Genomic DNA, 25,995 nt, shown 5'->3' with positions numbered 1-25,995 from the left:
ATCTCCACCAGTCGGGCTGCACAGCCTGAGTGCTTCGGGTAGGGCAGTCCTGAGCCAATGTGCCACCTTAGGAATGCAAGCCAAGTTTCCTTGCCACAGGAAGGCACACCGAGGCCTGGTGTTTTCTCTATGAAACTGACGTGGGCTTGAAGGGTGAGGCCTTTACAACAATGTGTATGGAGGTACTCGATTTGGGCTGCCTGGTGAAAGAACCCGCGCTCACCAGCACCCTGAGTACCTTTCCTGAACTTTGATTCCTAGCTGGGTGAACTCGCCCTTCGGAGGCTAGATGGGACCAAACGTGTTAAGCTTGTGGGGAAAGCCTTTGACCAATGGCCAATATGCTTGTGCTTGTGCGAGGGTTACGCAGGCACTTGCAACACAGGGTTTTGACCTTACCATAAGCTGTCCCTTTGGGCTGAAGCAGGCGGCGTGTGTGGATCACAGCCTGGGAAACAGGACCTCAGGGGAGTCTGCCAACAGACTGCCCTCCAGTATAGCCAGCTGAGAAAAGGTGGCAAGGCTGATGGATCCCGCTTACAACGAAATGTTTCTCTTCAGCAGAGGAGATTTTGCTACCACACGTCAGCAGCTCCTCTCCCTCAGAGTGCTGTTCCTGGGTAGACTAGGAAAAGCCACCACGTTCCCAGCTTAGGAGAGGCTCTTTTCCTAGTTGGTTTCAACCGTGAGAGAGCCAGAAGGGCTGATCTCCACCAGTCGGGCTGCACAGCCTGAGTGCTTCGGGTAGGGCAGTCCTGAGCCAATGTGCCACCTTAGGAATGCAAGCCAAGTTTCCTTGCCACAGGAAGGCTCACCGAGGCCTGGTGTTTTCTCTATGAAACTGACGTGGGCTTGAAGGGTGAGGCCTTTACAACAATGTGTATGGAGGTACTCGATTTGAGCTGCCTGGTGAAAGAACCCGCGCTCACCAGCACCCTGAGTACCTTTCCTGAACTTTGATTCCTAGCTGGGTGAACTCGCCCTTCGGAGGCTAGATGGGACCAAACGTGTTAAGCTTGTGGGGAAAGCCTTTGACCAATGGCCAATATGCTTGTGCTTGTGCGAGGGTTACGCAGGCACTTGCAACACAGGGTTTTGACCTTACCATAAGCTGTCCCTTTGGGCTGAAGCAGGCGGCGTGTGTGGATCACAGCCTGGGAAGCAGGACCTCAGGGGAGTCTGCCAACAGACTGCCCTCCAGTATAGCCAGCTGAGAAAAGGTGGCAAGGCTGATGGATCCCGCTTACAACGAAATGTTTATCTTCAGCAGAGGAGATTTTGCTACCACACGTCAGCAGCTCCTCTCCCTCAGAGTGCTGTTCCTGGGTAGACTAGGAAAAGCCACCACGTTCCCAGCTTAGGAGAGGCTCTTTTCCTAGTTGGTTTCAACCGTGAGAGAGCCAGAAGGGCTGATCTCCACCAGTCGGGCTGCACAGCCTGAGTGCTTCGGGTAGGGCAGTCCTGAGCCAATGTGCCACCTTAGGAATGCAAGCCAAGTTTCCTTGCCACAGGAAGGCACACCGAGACCTGGTGTTTTCTCTATGAAACTGACGTGGGCTTGAAGGGTGAGGCCTTTACAACAATGTGTATGGAGGTACTCGATTTGGGCTGCCTGGTGAAAGAACCTGCGCTCACCAGCACCCTGAGTACCTTTCCTGAACTTTGATTCCTAGCTGGGTGAACTCGCCCTTCGGAGGCTAGATGGGACCAAACGTGTTAAGCTTGTGGGGAAAGCCTTTGACCAATGGCCAATATGCTTGTGCTTGTGCGAGGGTTACGCAGGCACTTGCAACACAGGGTTTTGACCTTACCATAAGCTGTCCCTTTGGGCTGAAGCAGGCGGCGTGTGTGGATCACAGCCTGGGAAGCAGGACCTCAGGGGAGTCTGCCAACAGACTGCCCTCCAGTATAGCCAGCTGAGAAAAGGTGGCAAGGCTGATGGATCCCGCTTACAACGAAATGTTTCTCTTCAGTAGAGGAGATTTTGCTACCACACGTCAGCAGCTCCTCTCCCTCAGAGTGCTGTTCCTGGGTAGATTAGGAAAAGCCACCACGTTCCCAGCTTAGGAGAGGCTCTTTTCCTAGTTGGTTTCAACCGTGAGAGAGCCAGAAGGGCTGATCTCCACCAGTCGGGCTGCACAGCCTGAGTGCTTCGGGTAGGGCAGTCCTGAGCCAATGTGCCACCTTAGGAATGCAAGCCAAGTTTCCTTGCCACAGGAAGGCACACCGAGGCCTGGTGTTTTCTCTATGAAACTGACGTGGGCTTGAAGGGTGAGGCCTTTACAACAATGTGTTTGGAGGTACTCGATTTGGGCTGCCTGGTGAAAGAACCCGCGCTCACCAGCACCCTGAGTACCTTTCCTGAACTTTGATTCCTAGCTGGGTGAACTCGCCCTTCGGAGGCTAGATGGGACCAAACGTGTTAAGCTTGTGGGGAAAGCCTTTGACCAATGGCCAATATGCTTGTGCTTGTGCGAGGGTTACGCAGGCACTTGCAACACAGGGTTTTGACCTTACCATAAGCTGTCCCTTTGGGCTGAAGCAGGCGGCGTGTGTGGATCACAGCCTGGGAAGCAGGACCTCAGGGGAGTCTGCCAACAGACTGCCCTCCAGTATAGCCAGCTGAGAAAAGGTGGCAAGGCTGATGGATCCCGCTTACAACGAAATGTTTCTCTTCAGCAGAGGAGATTTTGCTACCACACGTCAGCAGCTCCTCTCCCTCAGAGTGCTGTTCCTGGGTAGACTAGGAAAAGCCACCACGTTCCCAGCTTAGGAGAGGCTCTTTTCCTAGTTGGTTTCAACCGTGAGAGAGCCAGAAGGGCTGATCTCCACCAGTCGGGCTGCACAGCCTGAGTGCTTCGGGTAGGGCAGTCCTGAGCCAATGTGCCACCTTAGGAATGCAAGCCAAGTTTCCTTGCCACAGGAAGGCACACCGAGGCCTGGTGTTTTCTCTAGGAAACTGACGTGGGCTTGAAGGGTGAGGCCTTTACAACAATGTGTATGGAGGTACTCGATTTGGGCTGCCTGGTGAAAGAACCCGCGCTCACCAGCACCCTGAGTACCTTTCCTGAACTTTGATTCCTAGCTGGGTGAACTCGCCCTTCGGAGGCTAGATGGGACCAAACGTGTTAAGCTTGTGGGGAAAGCCTTTGACCAATGGCCAATATGCTTGTGCTTGTGCGAGGGTTACGCAGGCACTTGCAACACAGGGTTTTGACCTTACCATAAGCTGTCCCTTTGGGCTGAAGCAGGCGGCGTGTGTGGATCACAGCCTGGGAAACAGGACCTCAGGGGAGTCTGCCAACAGACTGCCCTCCAGTATAGCCAGCTGAGAAAAGGTGGCAAGGCTGATGGATCCCGCTTACAACGAAATGTTTCTCTTCAGCAGAGGAGATTTTGCTACCACACGTCAGCAGCTCCTCACCCTCAGAGTGCTGTTCCTGGGTAGACTAGGAAAAGCCACCACGTTCCCAGCTTAGGAGAGGCTCTTTTCCTAGTTGGTTTCAACCGTGAGAGAGCCAGAAGGGCTGATCTCCACCAGTCGGGCTGCACAGCCTGAGTGCTTCGGGTAGGGCAGTCCTGAGCCAATGTGCCACCTTAGGAATGCAAGCCAAGTTTCCTTGCCACAGGAAGGCACACCGAGGCCTGGTGTTTTCTCTATGAAACTGACGTGGGCTTGAAGGGTGAGGCCTTTACAACAATGTGTATGGAGGTACTCGATTTGGGCTGCCTGGTGAAAGAACCCGCGCTCACCAGCACCCTGAGTACCTTTCCTGAACTTTGATTCCTAGCTGGGTGAACTCGCCCTTCGGAGGCTAGATGGGACCAAACGTGTTAAGCTTGTGGGGAAAGCCTTTGACCAATGGCCAATATGCTTGTGCTTGTGCGAGGGTTACGCAGGCACTTGCAACACAGGGTTTTGACCTTACCATAAGCTGTCCCTTTGGGCTGAAGCAGGCGGCGTGTGTGGATCACAGCCTGGGAAACAGGACCTCAGGGGAGTCTGCCAACAGACTGCCCTCCAGTATAGCCAGCTGAGAAAAGGTGGCAAGGCTGATGGATCCCGCTTACAACGAAATGTTTCTCTTCAGCAGAGGAGATTTTGCTACCACACGTCAGCAGCTCCTCTCCCTCAGAGTGCTGTTCCTGGGTAGACTAGGAAAAGCCACCACGTTCCCAGCTTAGGAGAGGCTCTTTTCCTAGTTGGTTTCAACCGTGAGAGAGCCAGAAGGGCTGATCTCCACCAGTCGGGCTGCACAGCCTGAGTGCTTCGGGTAGGGCAGTCCTGAGCCAATGTGCCACCTTAGGAATGCAAGCCAAGTTTCCTTGCCACAGGAAGGCACACCGAGGCCTGGTGTTTTCTCTATGAAACTGACGTGGGCTTGAAGGGTGAGGCCTTTACAACAATGTGTATGGAGGTACTCGATTTGGGCTGCCTGGTGAAAGAACCCGCGCTCACCAGCACCCTGAGTACCTTTCCTGAACTTTGATTCCTAGCTGGGTGAACTCGCCCTTCGGAGGCTAGATGGGACCAAACGTGTTAAGCTTGTGGGGAAAGCCTTTGACCAATGGCCAATATGCTTGTGCTTGTGCGAGGGTTACGCAGGCACTTGCAACACAGGGTTTTGACCTTACCATAAGCTGTCCCTTTGGGCTGAAGCAGGCGGCGTGTGTGGATCACAGCCTGGGAAGCAGGACCTCAGGGGAGTCTGCCAACAGACTGCCCTCCAGTATAGCCAGCTGAGAAAAGGTGGCAAGGCTGATGGATCCCGCTTACAACGAAATGTTTCTCTTCAGCAGAGGAGATTTTGCTACCACACGTCAGCAGCTCCTCTCCCTCAGAGTGCTGTTCCTGGGAAGACTAGGAAAAGCCACCACGTTCCCCAGCTTAGGAGAGACTCTTTTCCTAGTTGGTTTCATCCGTGAGAGAGCCAGAAGGGCTGATCTCCACCAGTCGGGCTGCACAGCCTGAGAGCTTCGGGTAGGGCAGTCCTGAGCCAATGTGCCACCTTAGGAATGCAAGCCAAGTTTCCTTGCCACAGGAAGGCTCACCGAGGCCTGGTGTTTTCTCTATGAAACTGACGTGGGCTTGAAGGGTGAGGCCTTTACAACAATGTGTATGGAGGTACTCGATTTGGGCTGCCTGGTGAAAGAACCCGCGCTCACCAGCACCCTGAGTACCTTTCCTGAACTTTGATTCCTAGCTGGGTGAACTCGCCCTTCGGAGGCTAGATGGGACCAAACGTGTTAAGCTTGTGGGGAAAGCCTTTGACCAATGGCCAATATGCTTGTGCTTGTGCGAGGGTTACGCAGGCACTTGCAACACAGGGTTTTGACCTTACCATAAGCTGTCCCTTTGGGCTGAAGCAGGCGGCGTGTGTGGATCACAGCCTGGGAAGCAGGACCTCAGGGGAGTCTGCCAACAGACTGCCCTCCAGTATAGCCAGCTGAGAAAAGGTGGCAAGGCTGATGGATCCCGCTTACAACGAAATGTTTCTCTTCAGTAGAGGAGATTTTGCTACCACACGTCAGCAGCTCCTCTCCCTCAGAGTGCTGTTCCTGGGTAGATTAGGAAAAGCCACCACGTTCCCAGCTTAGGAGAGGCTCTTTTCCTAGTTGGTTTCAACCGTGAGAGAGCCAGAAGGGCTGATCTCCACCAGTCGGGCTGCACAGCCTGAGTGCTTCGGGTAGGGCAGTCCTGAGCCAATGTGCCACCTTAGGAATGCAAGCCAAGTTTCCTTGCCACAGGAAGGCACACCGAGGCCTGGTGTTTTCTCTATGAAACTGACGTGGGCTTGAAGGGTGAGGCCTTTACAACAATGTGTTTGGAGGTACTCGATTTGGGCTGCCTGGTGAAAGAACCCGCGCTCACCAGCACCCTGAGTACCTTTCCTGAACTTTGATTCCTAGCTGGGTGAACTCGCCCTTCGGAGGCTAGATGGGACCAAACGTGTTAAGCTTGTGGGGAAAGCCTTTGACCAATGGCCAATATGCTTGTGCTTGTGCGAGGGTTACGCAGGCACTTGCAACACAGGGTTTTGACCTTACCATAAGCTGTCCCTTTGGGCTGAAGCAGGCGGCGTGTGTGGATCACAGCCTGGGAAGCAGGACCTCAGGGGAGTCTGCCAACAGACTGCCCTCCAGTATAGCCAGCTGAGAAAAGGTGGCAAGGCTGATGGATCCCGCTTACAACGAAATGTTTCTCTTCAGCAGAGGAGATTTTGCTACCACACGTCAGCAGCTCCTCTCCCTCAGAGTGCTGTTCCTGGGTAGACTAGGAAAAGCCACCACGTTCCCAGCTTAGGAGAGGCTCTTTTCCTAGTTGGTTTCAACCGTGAGAGAGCCAGAAGGGCTGATCTCCACCAGTCGGGCTGCACAGCCTGAGTGCTTCGGGTAGGGCAGTCCTGAGCCAATGTGCCACCTTAGGAATGCAAGCCAAGTTTCCTTGCCACAGGAAGGCACACCGAGGCCTGGTGTTTTCTCTAGGAAACTGACGTGGGCTTGAAGGGTGAGGCCTTTACAACAATGTGTATGGAGGTACTCGATTTGGGCTGCCTGGTGAAAGAACCCGCGCTCACCAGCACCCTGAGTACCTTTCCTGAACTTTGATTCCTAGCTGGGTGAACTCGCCCTTCGGAGGCTAGATGGGACCAAACGTGTTAAGCTTGTGGGGAAAGCCTTTGACCAATGGCCAATATGCTTGTGCTTGTGCGAGGGTTACGCAGGCACTTGCAACACAGGGTTTTGACCTTACCATAAGCTGTCCCTTTGGGCTGAAGCAGGCGGCGTGTGTGGATCACAGCCTGGGAAACAGGACCTCAGGGGAGTCTGCCAACAGACTGCCCTCCAGTATAGCCAGCTGAGAAAAGGTGGCAAGGCTGATGGATCCCGCTTACAACGAAATGTTTCTCTTCAGCAGAGGAGATTTTGCTACCACACGTCAGCAGCTCCTCACCCTCAGAGTGCTGTTCCTGGGTAGACTAGGAAAAGCCACCACGTTCCCAGCTTAGGAGAGGCTCTTTTCCTAGTTGGTTTCAACCGTGAGAGAGCCAGAAGGGCTGATCTCCACCAGTCGGGCTGCACAGCCTGAGTGCTTCGGGTAGGGCAGTCCTGAGCCAATGTGCCACCTTAGGAATGCAAGCCAAGTTTCCTTGCCACAGGAAGGCACACCGAGGCCTGGTGTTTTCTCTATGAAACTGACGTGGGCTTGAAGGGTGAGGCCTTTACAACAATGTGTATGGAGGTACTCGATTTGGGCTGCCTGGTGAAAGAACCCGCGCTCACCAGCACCCTGAGTACCTTTCCTGAACTTTGATTCCTAGCTGGGTGAACTCGCCCTTCGGAGGCTAGATGGGACCAAACGTGTTAAGCTTGTGGGGAAAGCCTTTGACCAATGGCCAATATGCTTGTGCTTGTGCGAGGGTTACGCAGGCACTTGCAACACAGGGTTTTGACCTTACCATAAGCTGTCCCTTTGGGCTGAAGCAGGCGGCGTGTGTGGATCACAGCCTGGGAAACAGGACCTCAGGGGAGTCTGCCAACAGACTGCCCTCCAGTATAGCCAGCTGAGAAAAGGTGGCAAGGCTGATGGATCCCGCTTACAACGAAATGTTTCTCTTCAGCAGAGGAGATTTTGCTACCACACGTCAGCAGCTCCTCTCCCTCAGAGTGCTGTTCCTGGGTAGACTAGGAAAAGCCACCACGTTCCCAGCTTAGGAGAGGCTCTTTTCCTAGTTGGTTTCAACCGTGAGAGAGCCAGAAGGGCTGATCTCCACCAGTCGGGCTGCACAGCCTGAGTGCTTCGGGTAGGGCAGTCCTGAGCCAATGTGCCACCTTAGGAATGCAAGCCAAGTTTCCTTGCCACAGGAAGGCACACCGAGGCCTGGTGTTTTCTCTATGAAACTGACGTGGGCTTGAAGGGTGAGGCCTTTACAACAATGTGTATGGAGGTACTCGATTTGGGCTGCCTGGTGAAAGAACCCGCGCTCACCAGCACCCTGAGTACCTTTCCTGAACTTTGATTCCTAGCTGGGTGAACTCGCCCTTCGGAGGCTAGATGGGACCAAACGTGTTAAGCTTGTGGGGAAAGCCTTTGACCAATGGCCAATATGCTTGTGCTTGTGCGAGGGTTACGCAGGCACTTGCAACACAGGGTTTTGACCTTACCATAAGCTGTCCCTTTGGGCTGAAGCAGGCGGCGTGTGTGGATCACAGCCTGGGAAGCAGGACCTCAGGGGAGTCTGCCAACAGACTGCCCTCCAGTATAGCCAGCTGAGAAAAGGTGGCAAGGCTGATGGATCCCGCTTACAACGAAATGTTTCTCTTCAGCAGAGGAGATTTTGCTACCACACGTCAGCAGCTCCTCTCCCTCAGAGTGCTGTTCCTGGGAAGACTAGGAAAAGCCACCACGTTCCCCAGCTTAGGAGAGACTCTTTTCCTAGTTGGTTTCATCCGTGAGAGAGCCAGAAGGGCTGATCTCCACCAGTCGGGCTGCACAGCCTGAGAGCTTCGGGTAGGGCAGTCCTGAGCCAATGTGCCACCTTAGGAATGCAAGCCAAGTTTCCTTGCCACAGGAAGGCTCACCGAGGCCTGGTGTTTTCTCTATGAAACTGACGTGGGCTTGAAGGGTGAGGCCTTTACAACAATGTGTATGGAGGTACTCGATTTGGGCTGCCTGGTGAAAGAACCCGCGCTCACCAGCACCCTGAGTACCTTTCCTGAACTTTGATTCCTAGCTGGGTGAACTCGCCCTTCGGAGGCTAGATGGGACCAAACGTGTTAAGCTTGTGGGGAAAGCCTTTGACCAATGGCCAATATGCTTGTGCTTGTGCGAGGGTTACGCAGGCACTTGCAACACAGGGTTTTGACCTTACCATAAGCTGTCCCTTTGGGCTGAAGCAGGCGGCGTGTGTGGATCACAGCCTGGGAAGCAGGACCTCAGGGGAGTCTGCCAACAGACTGCCCTCCAGTATAGCCAGCTGAGAAAAGGTGGCAAGGCTGATGGATCCCGCTTACAACGAAATGTTTCTCTTCAGCAGAGGAGATTTTGCTACCACACGTCAGCAGCTCCTCTCCCTCAGAGTGCTGTTCCTGGGTAGACTAGGAAAAGCCACCACGTTCCCAGCTTAGGAGAGGCTCTTTTCCTAGTTGGTTTCAACCGTGAGAGAGCCAGAAGGGCTGATCTCCACCAGTCGGGCTGCACAGCCTGAGTGCTTCGGGTACGGCAGTCCTGAGCCAATGTGCCACCTTAGGAATGCAAGCCAAGTTTCCTTGCCACAGGAAGGCACACCGAGGCCTGGTGTTTTCTCTAGGAAACTGACGTGGGCTTGAAGGGTGAGGCCTTTACAACAATGTGTATGGAGGTACTCGATTTGGGCTGCCTGGTGAAAGAACCCGCGCTCACCAGCACCCTGAGTACCTTTCCTGAACTTTGATTCCTAGCTGGGTGAACTCGCCCTTCGGAGGCTAGATGGGACCAAACGTGTTAAGCTTGTGGGGAAAGCCTTTGACCAATGGCCAATATGCTTGTGCTTGTGCGAGGGTTACGCAGGCACTTGCAACACAGGGTTTTGACCTTACCATAAGCTGTCCCTTTGGGCTGAAGCAGGCGGCGTGTGTAGATCACAGCCTGGGAAGCAGGACCTCAGGGGAGTCTGCCAACAGACTGCCCTCCAGTATAGCCAGCTGAGAAAAGGTGGCAAGGCTGATGGATCCCGCTTACAACGAAATGTTTCTCTTCAGCAGAGGAGATTTTGCTACCACACGTCAGCAGCTCCTCTCCCTCAGAGTGCTGTTCCTGGGTAGACTAGGAAAAGCCACCACGTTCCCAGCTTAGGAGAGGCTCTTTTCCTAGTTGGTTTCAACCGTGAGAGAGCCAGAAGGGCTGATCTCCACCAGTCGGGCTGCACAGCCTGAGTGCTTCGGGTAGGGCAGTCCTGAGCCAATGTGCCACCTTAGGAATGCAAGCCAAGTTTCCTTGCCACAGGAAGGCACACCGAGGCCTGGTGTTTTCTCTATGAAACTGACGTGGGCTTGAAGGGTGAGGCCTTTACAACAATGTGTATGGAGGTACTCGATTTGGGCTGCCTGGTGAAAGAACCCGCGCTCACCAGCACCCTGAGTACCTTTCCTGAACTTTGATTCCTAGCTGGGTGAACTCGCCCTTCGGAGGCTAGATGGGACCAAACGTGTTAAGCTTGTGGGGAAAGCCTTTGACCAATGGCAAATATGCTTGTGCTTGTGCGAGGGTTACGCAGGCACTTGCAACACAGGGTTTTGACCTTACCATAAGCTGTCCCTTTGGGCTGAAGCAGGCGGCGTGTGTGGATCACAGCCTGGGAAACAGGACCTCAGGGGAGTCTGCCAACAGACTGCCCTCCAGTATAGCCAGCTGAGAAAAGGTGGCAAGGCTGATGGATCCCGCTTACAACGAAATGTTTCTCTTCAGCAGAGGAGATTTTGCTACCACACGTCAGCAGCTCCTCTCCCTCAGAGTGCTGTTCCTGGGTAGACTAGGAAAAGCCACCACGTTCCCAGCTTAGGAGAGGCTCTTTTCCTAGTTGGTTTCAACCGTGAGAGAGCCAGAAGGGCTGATCTCCACCAGTCGGGCTGCACAGCCTGAGTGCTTCGGGTAGGGCAGTCCTGACCCAATGTGCCACCTTAGGAATGCAAGCCAAGTTTCCTTGCCACAGGAAGGCACACCGAGGCCTGGTGTTTTCTCTATGAAACTGACGTGGGCTTGAAGGGTGAGGCCTTTACAACAATGTGTATGGAGGTACTCGATTTGGGCTGCCTGGTGAAAGAACCCGCGCTCACCAGCACCCTGAGTACCTTTCCTGAACTTTGATTCCTAGCTGGGTGAACTCGCCCTTCGGAGGCTAGATGGGACCAAACGTGTTAAGCTTGTGGGGAAAGCCTTTGACCAATGGCCAATATGCTTGTGCTTGTGCGAGGGTTACGCAGGCACTTGCAACACAGGGTTTTGACCTTACCATAAGCTGTCCCTTTGGGCTGAAGCAGGCGGCGTGTGTGGATCACAGCCTGGGAAGCAGGACCTCAGGGGAGTCTGCCAACAGACTGCCCTCCAGTATAGCCAGCTGAGAAAAGGTGGCAAGGCTGATGGATCCCGCTTACAACGAAATGTTTCTCTTCAGCAGAGGAGATTTTGCTACCACACGTCAGCAGCTCCTCTCCCTCAGAGTGCTGTTCCTGGGAAGACTAGGAAAAGCCACCACGTTCCCCAGCTTAGGAGAGACTCTTTTCCTAGTTGGTTTCATCCGTGAGAGAGCCAGAAGGGCTGATCTCCACCAGTCGGGCTGCACAGCCTGAGAGCTTCGGGTAGGGCAGTCCTGAGCCAATGTGCCACCTTAGGAATGCAAGCCAAGTTTCCTTGCCACAGGAAGGCTCACCGAGGCCTGGTGTTTTCTCTATGAAACTGACGTGGGCTTGAAGGGTGAGGCCTTTACAACAATGTGTATGGAGGTACTCGATTTGGGCTGCCTGGTGAAAGAACCCGCGCTCACCAGCACCCTGAGTACCTTTCCTGAACTTTGATTCCTAGCTGGGTGAACTCGCCCTTCGGAGGCTAGATGGGACCAAACGTGTTAAGCTTGTGGGGAAAGCCTTTGACCAATGGCCAATATGCTTGTGCTTGTGCGAGGGTTACGCAGGCACTTGCAACACAGGGTTTTGACCTTACCATAAGCTGTCCCTTTGGGCTGAAGCAGGCGGCGTGTGTGGATCACAGCCTGGGAAGCAGGACCTCAGGGGAGTCTGCCAACAGACTGCCCTCCAGTATAGCCAGCTGAGAAAAGGTGGCAAGGCTGATGGATCCCGCTTACAACGAAATGTTTCTCTTCAGCAGAGGAGATTTTGCTACCACACGTCAGCAGCTCCTCTCCCTCAGAGTGCTGTTCCTGGGAAGACTAGGAAAAGCCACCACGTTCCCCAGCTTAGGAGAGACTCTTTTCCTAGTTGGTTTCATCCGTGAGAGAGCCAGAAGGGCTGATCTCCACCAGTCGGGCTGCACAGCCTGAGAGCTTCGGGTAGGGCAGTCCTGAGCCAATGTGCCACCTTAGGAATGCAAGCCAAGTTTCCTTGCCACAGGAAGGCTCACCGAGGCCTGGTGTTTTCTCTATGAAACTGACGTGGGCTTGAAGGGTGAGGCCTTTACAACAATGTGTATGGAGGTACTCGATTTGGGCTGCCTGGTGAAAGAACCCGCGCTCACCAGCACCCTGAGTACCTTTCCTGAACTTTGATTCCTAGCTGGGTGAACTCGCCCTTCGGAGGCTAGATGGGACCAAACGTGTTAAGCTTGTGGGGAAAGCCTTTGACCAATGGCCAATATGCTTGTGCTTGTGCGAGGGTTACGCAGGCACTTGCAACACAGGGTTTTGACCATACCATAAGCTGTCCCTTTGGGCTGAAGAAGGCGGCGTGTGTGGATCACAGCATGGGAAGCAGGACCTCAGGGGAGTCTGCCAACAGACTGCCCTCCAGTATAGCCAGCTGAGAAAAGGTGGCAAGGCTGATGGATCCCGCTTACAACGAAATGTTTCTCTTCAGCAGAGGAGATTTTGCTACCACACGTCAGCAGCTCCTCTCCCTCAGAGTGCTGTTCCTGGGTAGACTAGGAAAAGCCACCACGTTCCCAGCTTAGGAGAGGCTCTTTTCCTAGTTGGTTTCAACCGTGAGAGAGCCAGAAGGGCTGATCTCCACCAGTCGGGCTGCACAGCCTGAGTGCTTCGGGTACGGCAGTCCTGAGCCAATGTGCCACCTTAGGAATGCAAGCCAAGTTTCCTTGCCACAGGAAGGCACACCGAGGCCTGGTGTTTTCTCTAGGAAACTGACGTGGGCTTGAAGGGTGAGGCCTTTACAACAATGTGTATGGAGGTACTCGATTTGGGCTGCCTGGTGAAAGAACCCGCGCTCACCAGCACCCTGAGTACCTTTCCTGAACTTTGATTCCTAGCTGGGTGAACTCGCCCTTCGGAGGCTAGATGGGACCAAACGTGTTAAGCTTGTGGGGAAAGCCTTTGACCAATGGCCAATATGCTTGTGCTTGTGCGAGGGTTACGCAGGCACTTGCAACACAGGGTTTTGACCTTACCATAAGCTGTCCCTTTGGGCTGAAGCAGGCGGCGTGTGTAGATCACAGCCTGGGAAGCAGGACCTCAGGGGAGTCTGCCAACAGACTGCCCTCCAGTATAGCCAGCTGAGAAAAGGTGGCAAGGCTGATGGATCCCGCTTACAACGAAATGTTTCTCTTCAGCAGAGGAGATTTTGCTACCACACGTCAGCAGCTCCTCTCCCTCAGAGTGCTGTTCCTGGGTAGACTAGGAAAAGCCACCACGTTCCCAGCTTAGGAGAGGCTCTTTTCCTAGTTGGTTTCAACCGTGAGAGAGCCAGAAGGGCTGATCTCCACCAGTCGGGCTGCACAGCCTGAGTGCTTCGGGTAGGGCAGTCCTGAGCCAATGTGCCACCTTAGGAATGCAAGCCAAGTTTCCTTGCCACAGGAAGGCACACCGAGGCCTGGTGTTTTCTCTATGAAACTGACGTGGGCTTGAAGGGTGAGGCCTTTACAACAATGTGTATGGAGGTACTCGATTTGGGCTGCCTGGTGAAAGAACCCGCGCTCACCAGCACCCTGAATACCTTTCCTGAACTTTGATTCCTAGCTGGGTGAACTCGCCCTTCGGAGGCTAGATGGGACCAAACGTGTTAAGCTTGTGGGGAAAGCCTTTGACCAATGGCCAATATGCTTGTGCTTGTGCGAGGGTTACGCAGGCACTTGCAACACAGGGTTTTGACCTTACCATAAGCTGTCCCTTTGGGCTGAAGCAGGCGGCGTGTGTGGATCACAGCCTGGGAAACAGGACCTCAGGGGAGTCTGCCAACAGACTGCCCTCCAGTATAGCCAGCTGAGAAAAGGTGGCAAGGCTGATGGATCCCGCTTACAACGAAATGTTTCTCTTCAGCAGAGGAGATTTTGCTACCACACGTCAGCAGCTCCTCTCCCTCAGAGTGCTGTTCCTGGGTAGACTAGGAAAAGCCACCACGTTCCCAGCTTAGGAGAGGCTCTTTTCCTAGTTGGTTTCAACCGTGAGAGAGCCAGAAGGGCTGATCTCCACCAGTCGGGCTGCACAGCCTGAGTGCTTCGGGTAGGGCAGTCCTGAGCCAATGTGCCACCTTAGGAATGCAAGCCAAGTTTCCTTGCCACAGGAAGGCTCACCGAGGCCTGGTGTTTTCTCTATGAAACTGACGTGGGCTTGAAGGGTGAGGCCTTTACAACAATGTGTATGGAGGTACTCGATTTGAGCTGCCTGGTGAAAGAACCCGCGCTCACCAGCACCCTGAGTACCTTTCCTGAACTTTGATTCCTAGCTGGGTGAACTCGCCCTTCGGAGGCTAGATGGGACCAAACGTGTTAAGCTTGTGGGGAAAGCCTTTGACCAATGGCCAATATGCTTGTGCTTGTGCGAGGGTTACGCAGGCACTTGCAACACAGGGTTTTGACCTTACCATAAGCTGTCCCTTTGGGCTGAAGCAGGCGGCGTGTGTGGATCACAGCCTGGGAAGCAGGACCTCAGGGGAGTCTGCCAACAGACTGCCCTCCAGTATAGCCAGCTGAGAAAAGGTGGCAAGGCTGATGGATCCCGCTTACAACGAAATGTTTATCTTCAGCAGAGGAGATTTTGCTACCACACGTCAGCAGCTCCTCTCCCTCAGAGTGCTGTTCCTGGGTAGACTAGGAAAAGCCACCACGTTCCCAGCTTAGGAGAGGCTCTTTTCCTAGTTGGTTTCATCCGTGAGAGAGCCAGAAGGGCTGATCTCCACCAGTCGGGCTGCACAGCCTGAGTGCTTCGGGTAGGGCAGTCCTGAGCCAATGTGCCACCTTAGGAATGCAAGCCAAGTTTCCTTGCCACAGGAAGGCACACCGAGACCTGGTGTTTTCTCTATGAAACTGACGTGGGCTTGAAGGGTGAGGCCTTTACAACAATGTGTATGGAGGTACTCGATTTGGGCTGCCTGGTGAAAGAACCTGCGCTCACCAGCACCCTGAGTACCTTTCCTGAACTTTGATTCCTAGCTGGGTGAACTCGCCCTTCGGAGGCTAGATGGGACCAAACGTGTTAAGCTTGTGGGGAAAGCCTTTGACCAATGGCCAATATGCTTGTGCTTGTGCGAGGGTTACGCAGGCACTTGCAACACAGGGTTTTGACCTTACCATAAGCTGTCCCTTTGGGCTGAAGCAGGCGGCGTGTGTGGATCACAGCCTGGGAAGCAGGACCTCAGGGGAGTCTGCCAACAGACTGCCCTCCAGTATAGCCAGCTGAGAAAAGGTGGCAAGGCTGATGGATCCCGCTTACAACGAAATGTTTCTCTTCAGCAGAGGAGATTTTGCTACCACACGTCAGCAGCTCCTCTCCCTCAGAGTGATGTTCCTGGGTAGACTAGGAAAAGCCACCACGTTCCCCAGCTTAGGAGAGACTCTTTTCCTAGTTGGTTTCATCCGTGAGAGAGCCAGAAGGGCTGATCTCCACCAGTCGGGCTGCACAGCCTGAGTGCTTCGGGTAGGGCAGTCCTGAGCCAATGTGCCACCTTAGGAATGCAAGCCAAGTTTCCTTGCCACAGGAAGGCTCACCGAGGCCTGGTGTTTTCTCTATGAAACTGACGTGGGCTTGAAGGGTGAGGCCTTTACAACAATGTGTATGGAGGTACTCGATTTGGGCTGCCTGGTGAAAGAACCCGCGCTCACCACACCCTGAGTACCTTTCCTGAACTTTGATTCCTAGCTGGGTGAACTCGCCCTTCGGAGGCTAGATGGGACCAAACGTGTTAAGCTTGTGGGGAAAGCCTTTGACCAATGGCCAATATGCTTGTGCTTGTGCGAGGGTTACGCAGGCACTTGCAACACAGGGTTTTGACCTTACCATAAGCTGTCCCTTTGGGCTGAAGCAGGCGGCGTGTGTGGATCACAGCCTGGGAAGCAGGACCTCAGGGGAGTCTGCCAACAGACTGCCCTCCAGTATAGCCAGCTGAGAAAAGGTGGCAAGGCTGATGGATCCCGCTTACAACGAAATGTTTCTCTTCAGCAGAGGAGATTTTGCTACCACACGTCAGCAGCTCCTCTCCCTCAGAGTGCTGTTCCTGGGTAGACTAGGAAAAGCCACCACGTTCCCAGCTTAGGAGAGGCTCTTTTCCTAGTTGGTTTCAACCGTGAGAGAGCCAGAAGGGCTGATCTCCACCAGTCGGGCTGCACAGCCTGAGTGCTTCGGGTAGGGCAGTCCTGAGCCAATGTGCCACCTTAGGAATGCAAGCCAAGTTTCCTTGCCACAGGAAGGCACACCGAGGCCTGGTGTTTTCTCTATGAAACTGACGTGGGCTTGAAGGGTGAGGCCTTTACAACAATGTGTATGGAGGTACTCGATTTGGGCTGCCTGGTGAAAGAACCCGCGCTCACCAGCACCCTGAGTACCTTTCCTGAACTTTGATTCCTAGCTGGGTGAACTCGCCCTTCGGAGGCTAGATGGGACCAAACATGTTAAGTTGTGGGGAATGCCTTGGACCAATGGCCAATATGCTTGTGCTTGTGCGAGGGTTACGCAGGCACTTGCAACACAGGGTTTTTACCTTACCATAAGCTGTCCCTTTGGGCTGAAGCAGGCGGCGTGTGTGGATCACAGCCTGGGAAGCAGGACCTCAGGGGAGTCTGCCAACAGACTGCCCTCCAGTATAGCCAGCTGAGAAAAGGTGGCAAGGCTGATGGATCCCGCTTACAACGAAATGTTTCTCTTCAGCAGAGGAGATTTTGCTACCACACGTCAGCAGCTCCTCTCCCTCAGAGTGCTGTTCCTGGGTAGACTAGGAAAAGCCACCACGTTCCCAGCTTAGGAGAGGCTCTTTTCCTAGTTGGTTTCAACCGTGAGAGAGCCAGAAGGGCTGATCTCCACCAGTCGGGCTGCACAGCCTGAGTGCTTCGGGTAGGGCAGTCCTGAGCCAATGTGCCACCTTAGGAATGCAAGCCAAGTTTCCTTGCCACAGGAAGGCACACCGAGGCCTGGTGTTTTCTCTATGAAACTGACGTGGGCTTGAAGGGTGAGGCCTTTACAACAATGTGTATGGAGGTACTCGATTTGGGCTGCCTGGTGAAAGAACCTGCGCTCACCAGCACCCTGAGTACCTTTCCTGAACTTTGATTCCTAGCTGGGTGAACTCGCCCTTCGGAGGCTAGATGGGACCAAACGTGTTAAGCTTGTGGGGAAAGCCTTTGACCAATGGCCAATATGCTTGTGCTTGTGCGAGGGTTACGCAGGCACTTGCAACACAGGGTTTTGACCTTACCATAAGCTGTCCCTTTGGGCTGAAGCAGGCGGCGTGTGTGGATCACAGCCTGGGAAGCAGGACCTCAGGGGAGTCTGCCAACAGACTGCCCTCCAGTATAGCCAGCTGAGAAAAGGTGGCAAGGCTGATGGATCCCGCTTACAACGAAATGTTTCTCTTCAGCAGAGGAGATTTTGCTACCACACGTCAGCAGCTCCTCTCCCTCAGAGTGATGTTCCTGGGTAGACTAGGAAAAGCCACCACGTTCCCCAGCTTAGGAGAGACTCTTTTCCTAGTTGGTTTCATCCGTGAGAGAGCCAGAAGGGCTGATCTCCACCAGTCGGGCTGCACAGCCTGAGTGCTTCGGGTAGGGCAGTCCTGAGCCAATGTGCCACCTTAGGAATGCAAGCCAAGTTTCCTTGCCACAGGAAGGCTCACCGAGGCCTGGTGTTTTCTCTATGAAACTGACGTGGGCTTGAAGGGTGAGGCCTTTACAACAATGTGTATGGAGGTACTCGATTTGGGCTGCCTGGTGAAAGAACCCGCGCTCACCACACCCTGAGTACCTTTCCTGAACTTTGATTCCTAGCTGGGTGAACTCGCCCTTCGGAGGCTAGATGGGACCAAACGTGTTAAGCTTGTGGGGAAAGCCTTTGACCAATGGCCAATATGCTTGTGCTTGTGCGAGGGTTACGCAGGCACTTGCAACACAGGGTTTTGACCTTACCATAAGCTGTCCCTTTGGGCTGAAGCAGGCGGCGTGTGTGGATCACAGCCTGGGAAGCAGGACCTCAGGGGAGTCTGCCAACAGACTGCCCTCCAGTATAGCCAGCTGAGAAAAGGTGGCAAGGCTGATGGATCCCGCTTACAACGAAATGTTTCTCTTCAGCAGAGGAGATTTTGCTACCACACGTCAGCAGCTCCTCTCCCTCAGAGTGCTGTTCCTGGGTAGACTAGGAAAAGCCACCACGTTCCCAGCTTAGGAGAGGCTCTTTTCCTAGTTGGTTTCAACCGTGAGAGAGCCAGAAGGGCTGATCTCCACCAGTCGGGCTGCACAGCCTGAGTGCTTCGGGTAGGGCAGTCCTGAGCCAATGTGCCACCTTAGGAATGCAAGCCAAGTTTCCTTGCCACAGGAAGGCACACCGAGGCCTGGTGTTTTCTCTATGAAACTGACGTGGGCTTGAAGGGTGAGGCCTTTACAACAATGTGTATGGAGGTACTCGATTTGGGCTGCCTGGTGAAAGAACCCGCGCTCACCAGCACCCTGAGTACCTTTCCTGAACTTTGATTCCTAGCTGGGTGAACTCGCCCTTCGGAGGCTAGATGGGACCAAACATGTTAAGTTGTGGGGAATGCCTTGGACCAATGGCCAATATGCTTGTGCTTGTGCGAGGGTTACGCAGGCACTTGCAACACAGGGTTTTTACCTTACCATAAGCTGTCCCTTTGGGCTGAAGCAGGCGGCGTGTGTGGATCACAGCCTGGGAAGCAGGACCTCAGGGGAGTCTGCCAACAGACTGCCCTCCAGTATAGCCAGCTGAGAAAAGGTGGCAAGGCTGATGGATCCCGCTTACAACGAAATGTTTCTCTTCAGCAGAGGAGATTTTGCTACCACACGTCAGCAGCTCCTCTCCCTCAGAGTGCTGTTCCTGGGTAGACTAGGAAAAGCCACCACGTTCCCAGCTTAGGAGAGGCTCTTTTCCTAGTTGGTTTCAACCGTGAGAGAGCCAGAAGGGCTGATCTCCACCAGTCGGGCTGCACAGCCTGAGTGCTTCGGGTAGGGCAGTCCTGAGCCAATGTGCCACCTTAGGAATGCAAGCCAAGTTTCCTTGCCACAGGAAGGCACACCGAGGCCTGGTGTTTTCTCTATGAAACTGACGTGGGCTTGAAGGGTGAGGCCTTTACAACAATGTGTATGGAGGTACTCGATTTGAGCTGCCTGGTGAAAGAACCCGCGCTCACCAGCACCCTGAGTACCTTTCCTGAACTTTGATTCCTAGCTGGGTGAACTCGCCCTTCGGAGGCTAGATGGGACCAAACGTGTTAAGCTTGTGGGGAAAGCCTTTGACCAATGGCCAATATGCTTGTGCTTGTGCGAGGGTTACGCAGGCACTTGCAACACAGGGTTTTGACCTTACCATAAGCTGTCCCTTTGGGCTGAAGCAGGCGGCGTGTGTGGATCACAGCCTGGGAAGCAGGACCTCAGGGGAGTCTGCCAACAGACTGCCCTCCAGTATAGCCAGCTGAGAAAAGGTGGCAAGGCTGATGGATCCCGCTTACAACGAAATGTTTCTCTTCAGCAGAGGAGATTTTGCTACCACACGTCAGCAGCTCCTCTCCCTCAGAGTGATGTTCCTGGGTAGACTAGGAAAAGCCACCACGTTCCCAGCTTAAGAGAGACTCTTTTCCTAGTTGGTTTCATCCGTGAGAGAGCCAGAAGGGCTGATCTCCACCAGTCGGGCTGCACAGCCTGAGTGCTTCGGGTAGGGCAGTCCTGAGCCAATGTGCCACCTTAGGAATGCAAGCCAAGTTTCCTTGCCACAGGAAGGCTCACCGAGGCCTGGTGTTTTCTCTATGAAACTGACGTGGGCTTGAAGGGTGAGGCCTTTACAACAATGTGTATGGAGGTACTCGATTTGGGCTGCCTGGTGAAAGAACCTGCGCTCACCAGCACCCTGAGTACCTTTCCTGAACTTTGATTCCTAGCTGGGTGAACTCGCCCTTCGGAGGCTAGATGGGACCAAACGTGTTAAGCTTGTGGGGAAAGCCTTTGACCAATGGCCAATATGCTTGTGCTTGTGCGAGGGTTACGCAGGCACTTGCAACACAGGGTTTTGACCTTACCATAAGCTGTCCCTTTGGGCTGAAGCAGGCGGCGTGTGTGGATCACAGCCTGGGAAGCAGGACCTCAGGGGAGTCTGCCAACAGACTGCCCTCCAGTATAGCCAGCTGAGAAAAGGTGGCAAGGCTGATGGATCCCGCTTACAACGAAATGTTTCTCTTCAGCAGAGGAGATTTTGCTACCACACGTCAGCAGCTCCTCTCCCTCAGAGTGCTGTTCCTGGGTAGGCTAGGAAAAGCCACCACGTTCCCCAGCTTAGGAGAGACTCTTTTCCTAGTTGGTTTCATCCGTGAGAGAGCCAGAAGGGCTGATCTCCACCAGTCGGGTTGCACAGCCTGAATGCTTTGGGTAGGGCAGTTCTGAGCCAATGTGCCACCTTAGGAATGCAAGCCAAGTTTCCTTGCCACAGGAAGGCTCACCGAGGCCTGGTGTTTTCTCTATGAAACTGACGTGGGCTTGAAGGGTGAGGCCTTTACAACAATGTGTATGGAGGTACTCGATTTGGGCTGCCTGGTGAAAGAACCTGCGCTCACCAGCACCCTGAGTACCTTTCCTGAACTTTGATTCCTAGCTGGGTGAACTCGCCCTTCGGAGGCTAGATGGGACCAAACGTGTTAAGCTTGTGGGGAAAGCCTTTGACCAATGGCCAATATGCTTGTGCTTGTGCGAGGGTTACGCAGGCACTTGCAACACAGGGTTTTGACCTTACCATAAGCTGTCCCTTTGGGCTGAAGCAGGCGGCGTGTGTGGATCACAGCCTGGGAAGCAGGACCTCAGGGGAGTCTGCCAACAGACTGCCCTCCAGTATAGCCAGCTGAGAAAAGGTGGCAAGGCTGATGGATCCCGCTTACAACGAAATGTTTCTCTTCAGCAGAGGAGATTTTGCTACCACACGTCAGCAGCTCCTCTCCCTCAGAGTGCTGTTCCTGGGTAGGCTAGGAAAAGCCACCACGTTCCCCAGCTTAGGAGAGACTCTTTTCCTAGTTGGTTTCATCCGTGAGAGAGCCAGAAGGGCTGATCTCCACCAGTCGGGTTGCACAGCCTGAATGCTTTGGGTAGGGCAGTTCTGAGCCAATGTGCAACCTTAGGAATGCAAGCCAAGTTTCCTTGCCACAGGAAGGCACACCGAGGCCTGGTGTTTTCTCTATGAAACTGACGTGGGCTTGAAGGGTGAGGCCTTTACAACAATGTGTTTGGAGGTACTCGATTTGGGCTGCCTGGTGAAAGAACCTGCGCTCACCAGCACCCTGAGTACCTTTCCTGAACTTTGATTCCTAGCTAGGTGAACTCGCCCTTCGGAGGCTAGATGGGACCAAACGTGTTAAGCTTGTGGGGAAAGCCTTTGACCAATGGCCAATATGCTTGTGCTTGTGCGAGGGTTACGCAGGCACTTGCAACACAGGGTTTTGACCTTACGATAAGCTGTCCCTTTGGGCTGAAGCAGGCGGCGTGTGTGGATCACAGCCTGGGAAACAGGACCTCAGGGGAGTCTGCCAACAGACTGCCCTCCAGTATAGCCAGCTGAGAAAAGGTGGCAAGGCTGATGGATCCCGCTTACAACGAAATGTTTCTCTTCAGCAGAGGAGATTTTGCTACCACACGTCAGCAGCTCCTCTCCCTCAGAGTGCTGTTCCTGGGTAGACTAGGAAAAGCCACCACGTTCCCAGCTTAGGAGAGGCTCTTTTCCTAGTTGGTTTCAACCGTGAGAGAGCCAGAAGGGCTGATCTCCACCAGTCGGGCTGCACAGCCTGAGTGCTTCGGGTAGGGCAGTCCTGAGCCAATGTGCCACCTTAGGAATGCAAGCCAAGTTTCCTTGCCACAGGAAGGCACACCGAGGCCTGGTGTTTTCTCTATGAAACTGACGTGGGCTTGAAGGGTGAGGCCTTTACAACAATGTGTATGGAGGTACTCGATTTGGGCTGCCTGGTGAAAGAACCTGCGCTCACCAGCACCCTGAGTACCTTTCCTGAACTTTGATTCCTAGCTGGGTGAACTCGCCCTTCGGAGGCTAGATGGGACCAAACGTGTTAAGCTTGTGGGGAAAGCCTTTGACCAATGGCCAATATGCTTGTGCTTGTGCGAGGGTTACGCAGGCACTTGCAACACAGGGTTTTGACCTTACCATAAGCTGTCCCTTTGGGCTGAAGCAGGCGGCGTGTGTGGATCACAGCCTGGGAAGCAGGACCTCAGGGGAGTCTGCCAACAGACTGCCCTCCAGTATAGCCAGCTGAGAAAAGGTGGCAAGGCTGATGGATCCCGCTTACAACGAAATGTTTCTCTTCAGCAGAGGAGATTTTGCTACCACACGTCAGCAGCTCCTCTCCCTCAGAGTGCTGTTCCTGGGTAGGCTAGGAAAAGCCACCACGTTCCCCAGCTTAGGAGAGACTCTTTTCCTAGTTGGTTTCATCCGTGAGAGAGCCAGAAGGGCTGATCTCCACCAGTCGGGTTGCACAGCCTGAATGCTTCGGGTAGGGCAGTTCTGAGCCAATGTGCAACCTTAGGAATGCAAGCCAAGTTTCCTTGCCACAGGAAGGCACACCGAGGCCTGGTGTTTTCTCTATGAAACTGACGTGGGCTTGAAGGGTGAGGCCTTTACAACAATGTGTTTGGAGGTACTCGATTTGGGCTGCCTGGTGAAAGAACCTGCGCTCACCAGCACCCTGAGTACCTTTCCCGAACTTTGATTCCTAGCTAGGTGAACTCGCCCTTCGGAGGCTAGATGGGACCAAACGTGTTAAGCTTGTGGGGAAAGCCTTTGACCAATGGCCAATATGCTTGTGCTTGTGCGAGGGTTACGCAGGCACTTGCAACACAGGGTTTTGACCTTACCATAAGCTGTCCCTTTGGGCTGAAGCAGGCGGCGTGTGTGGATCACAGCCTGGGAAGCAGGACCTCAGGGGAGTCTGCCAACAGACTGCCCTCCAGTATAGCCAGCTGAGAAAAGGTGGCAAGGCTGATGGATCCCGCTTACAACGAAATGTTTCTCTTCAGCAGAGGAGATTTTGCTACCACACGTCAGCAGCTCCTCTCCCTCAGAGTGCTGTTCCTGGGTAGACTAGGAAAAGCCACCACGTTCCCAGCTTAGGAGAGGCTATTTTCCTAGTTGGTTTCAACCGTGAGAGAGCCAGAAGGGCTGATCTCCACCAGTCGGGCTGCACAGCCTGAGTGCTTCGGGTAGGGCAGTCCTGACCCAATGTGCCACCTTAGGAATGCAAGCCAAGTTTCCTTGCCACAGGAAGGCACACCGAGGCCTGGTGTTTTCTCTATGAAACTGACGTGGGCTTGAAGGGTGAGGCCTTTACAACAATGTGTATGGAGGTACTCGATTTGGGCTGCCTGGTGAAAGAACCCGCGCTCACCAGCACCCTGAGTACCTTTCCTGAACTTTGATTCCTAGCTGGGTGAGCTCGCCCTTCGGAGGCTAGATGGGACCAAACGTGTTAAGCTTGTGGGGAAAGCCTTTGACCAATGGCCAATATGCTTGTGCTTGTGCGAGGGTTACGCAGGCACTTGCAACACAGGGTTTTGACCTTACCATAAGCTGTCCCTTTGGGCTGAAGCAGGCGGCGTGTGTGGATCACAGCCTGGGAAGCAGGACCTCAGGGGAGTCTGCCAACAGACTGCCCTCCAGTATAGCCAGCTGAGAAAAGGTGGCAAGGCTGATGGATCCCGCTTACAACGAAATGTTTCTCTTCAGCAGAGGAGATTTTGCTACCACACGTCAGCAGCTCCTCTCCCTCAGAGTGCTGTTCCTGGGTAGGCTAGGAAAAGCCACCACGTTCCCCAGCTTAGCAGAGACTCTTTTCCTAGTTGGTTTCATCCGTGAGAGAGCCAGAAGGGCTGATCTCCACCAGTCGGGTTGCACAGCCTGAATGCTTTGGGTAGGGCAGTTCTGAGCCAATGTGCAACCTTAGGAATGCAAGCCAAGTTTCCTTGCCACAGGAAGGCACACCGAGGCCTGGTGTTTTCTCTATGAAACTGACGTGGGCTTGAAGGGTGAGGCCTTTACAACAATGTGTTTGGAGGTACTCGATTTGGGCTGCCTGGTGAAAGAACCTGCGCTCACCAGCACCCTGAGTACCTTTCCTGAACTTTGATTCCTAGCTAGGTGAACTCGCCCTTCGGAGGCTAGATGGGACCAAACGTGTTAAGCTTGTGGGGAAAGCCTTTGACCAATGGCCAATATGCTTGTGCTTGTGCGAGGGTTACGCAGGCACTTGCAACACAGGGTTTTGACCTTACCATAAGCTGTCCCTTTGGGCTGAAGCAGGCGGCGTGTGTGGATCACAGCCTGGGAAGCAGGACCTCAGGGGAGTCTGCCAACAGACTGCCCTCCAGTATAGCCAGCTGAGAAAAGGTGGCAAGGCTGATGGATCCCGCTTACAACGAAATGTTTCTCTTCAGCAGAGGAGATTTTGCTACCACACGTCAGCAGCTCCTCTCCCTCAGAGTGCTGTTCCTGGGTAGACTAGGAAAAGCCACCACGTTCCCAGCTTAGGAGAGGCTCTTTTCCTAGTTGGTTTCAACCGTGAGAGAGCCAGAAGGGCTGATCTCCACCAGTCGGGCTGCACAGCCTGAGTGCTTCGGGTAGGGCAGTCCTGACCCAATGTGCCACCTTAGGAATGCAAGCCAAGTTTCCTTGCCACAGGAAGGCACACCGAGGCCTGGTGTTTTCTCTATGAAACTGACGTGGGCTTGAAGGGTGAGGCCTTTACAACAATGTGTATGGAGGTACTCGATTTGGGCTGCCTGGTGAAAGAACCCGCGCTCACCAGCACCCTGAGTACCTTTCCTGAACTTTGATTCCTAGCTGGGTGAACTCGCCCTTCGGAGGCTAGATGGGACCAAACGTGTTAAGCTTGTGGGGAAAGCCTTTGACCAATGGCCAATATGCTTGTGCTTGTGCGAGGGTTACGCAGGCACTTGCAACACAGGGTTTTGACCTTACCATAAGCTGTCCCTTTGGGCTGAAGCAGGCGGCGTGTGTGGATCACAGCCTGGGAAGCAGGACCTCAGGGGAGTCTGCCAACAGACTGCCCTCCAGTATAGCCAGCTGAGAAAAGGTGGCAAGGCTGATGGATCCCGCTTACAACGAAATGTTTCTCTTCAGCAGAGGAGATTTTGCTACCACACGTCAGCAGCTCCTCTCCCTCAGAGTGCTGTTCCTGGGTAGGCTAGGAAAAGCCACCACGTTCCCCAGCTTAGGAGAGACTCTTTTCCTAGTTGGTTTCATCCGTGAGAGAGCCAGAAGGGCTGATCTCCACCAGTCGGGTTGCACAGCCTGAATGCTTCGGGTAGGGCAGTTCTGAGCCAATGTGCAACCTTAGGAATGCAAGCCAAGTTTCCTTGCCACAGGAAGGCACACCGAGGCCTGGTGTTTTCTCTATGAAACTGACGTGGGCTTGAAGGGTGAGGCCTTTACAACAATGTGTTTGGAGGTACTCGATTTGGGCTGCCTGGTGAAAGAACCTGCGCTCACCAGCACCCTGAGTACCTTTCCCGAACTTTGATTCCTAGCTAGGTGAACTCGCCCTTCGGAGGCTAGATGGGACCAAACGTGTTAAGCTTGTGGGGAAAGCCTTTGACCAATGGCCAATATGCTTGTGCTTGTGCGAGGGTTACGCAGGCACTTGCAACACAGGGTTTTGACCTTACCATAAGCTGTCCCTTTGGGCTGAAGCAGGCGGCGTGTGTGGATCACAGCCTGGGAAGCAGGACCTCAGGGGAGTCTGCCAACAGACTGCCCTCCAGTATAGCCAGCTGAGAAAAGGTGGCAAGGCTGATGGATCCCGCTTACAACGAAATGTTTCTCTTCAGCAGAGGAGATT

This window comes from Eubalaena glacialis, chromosome 18 (genome assembly GCF_028564815.1).
Source record: "Eubalaena glacialis isolate mEubGla1 chromosome 18, mEubGla1.1.hap2.+ XY, whole genome shotgun sequence".
In the NCBI taxonomy this organism is placed as follows: Eukaryota; Metazoa; Chordata; class Mammalia; order Artiodactyla; family Balaenidae; genus Eubalaena; species Eubalaena glacialis.
The sequence above is the reverse complement of the archived record's forward strand: the minus strand, read 5'-3'. Positions refer to the sequence as shown.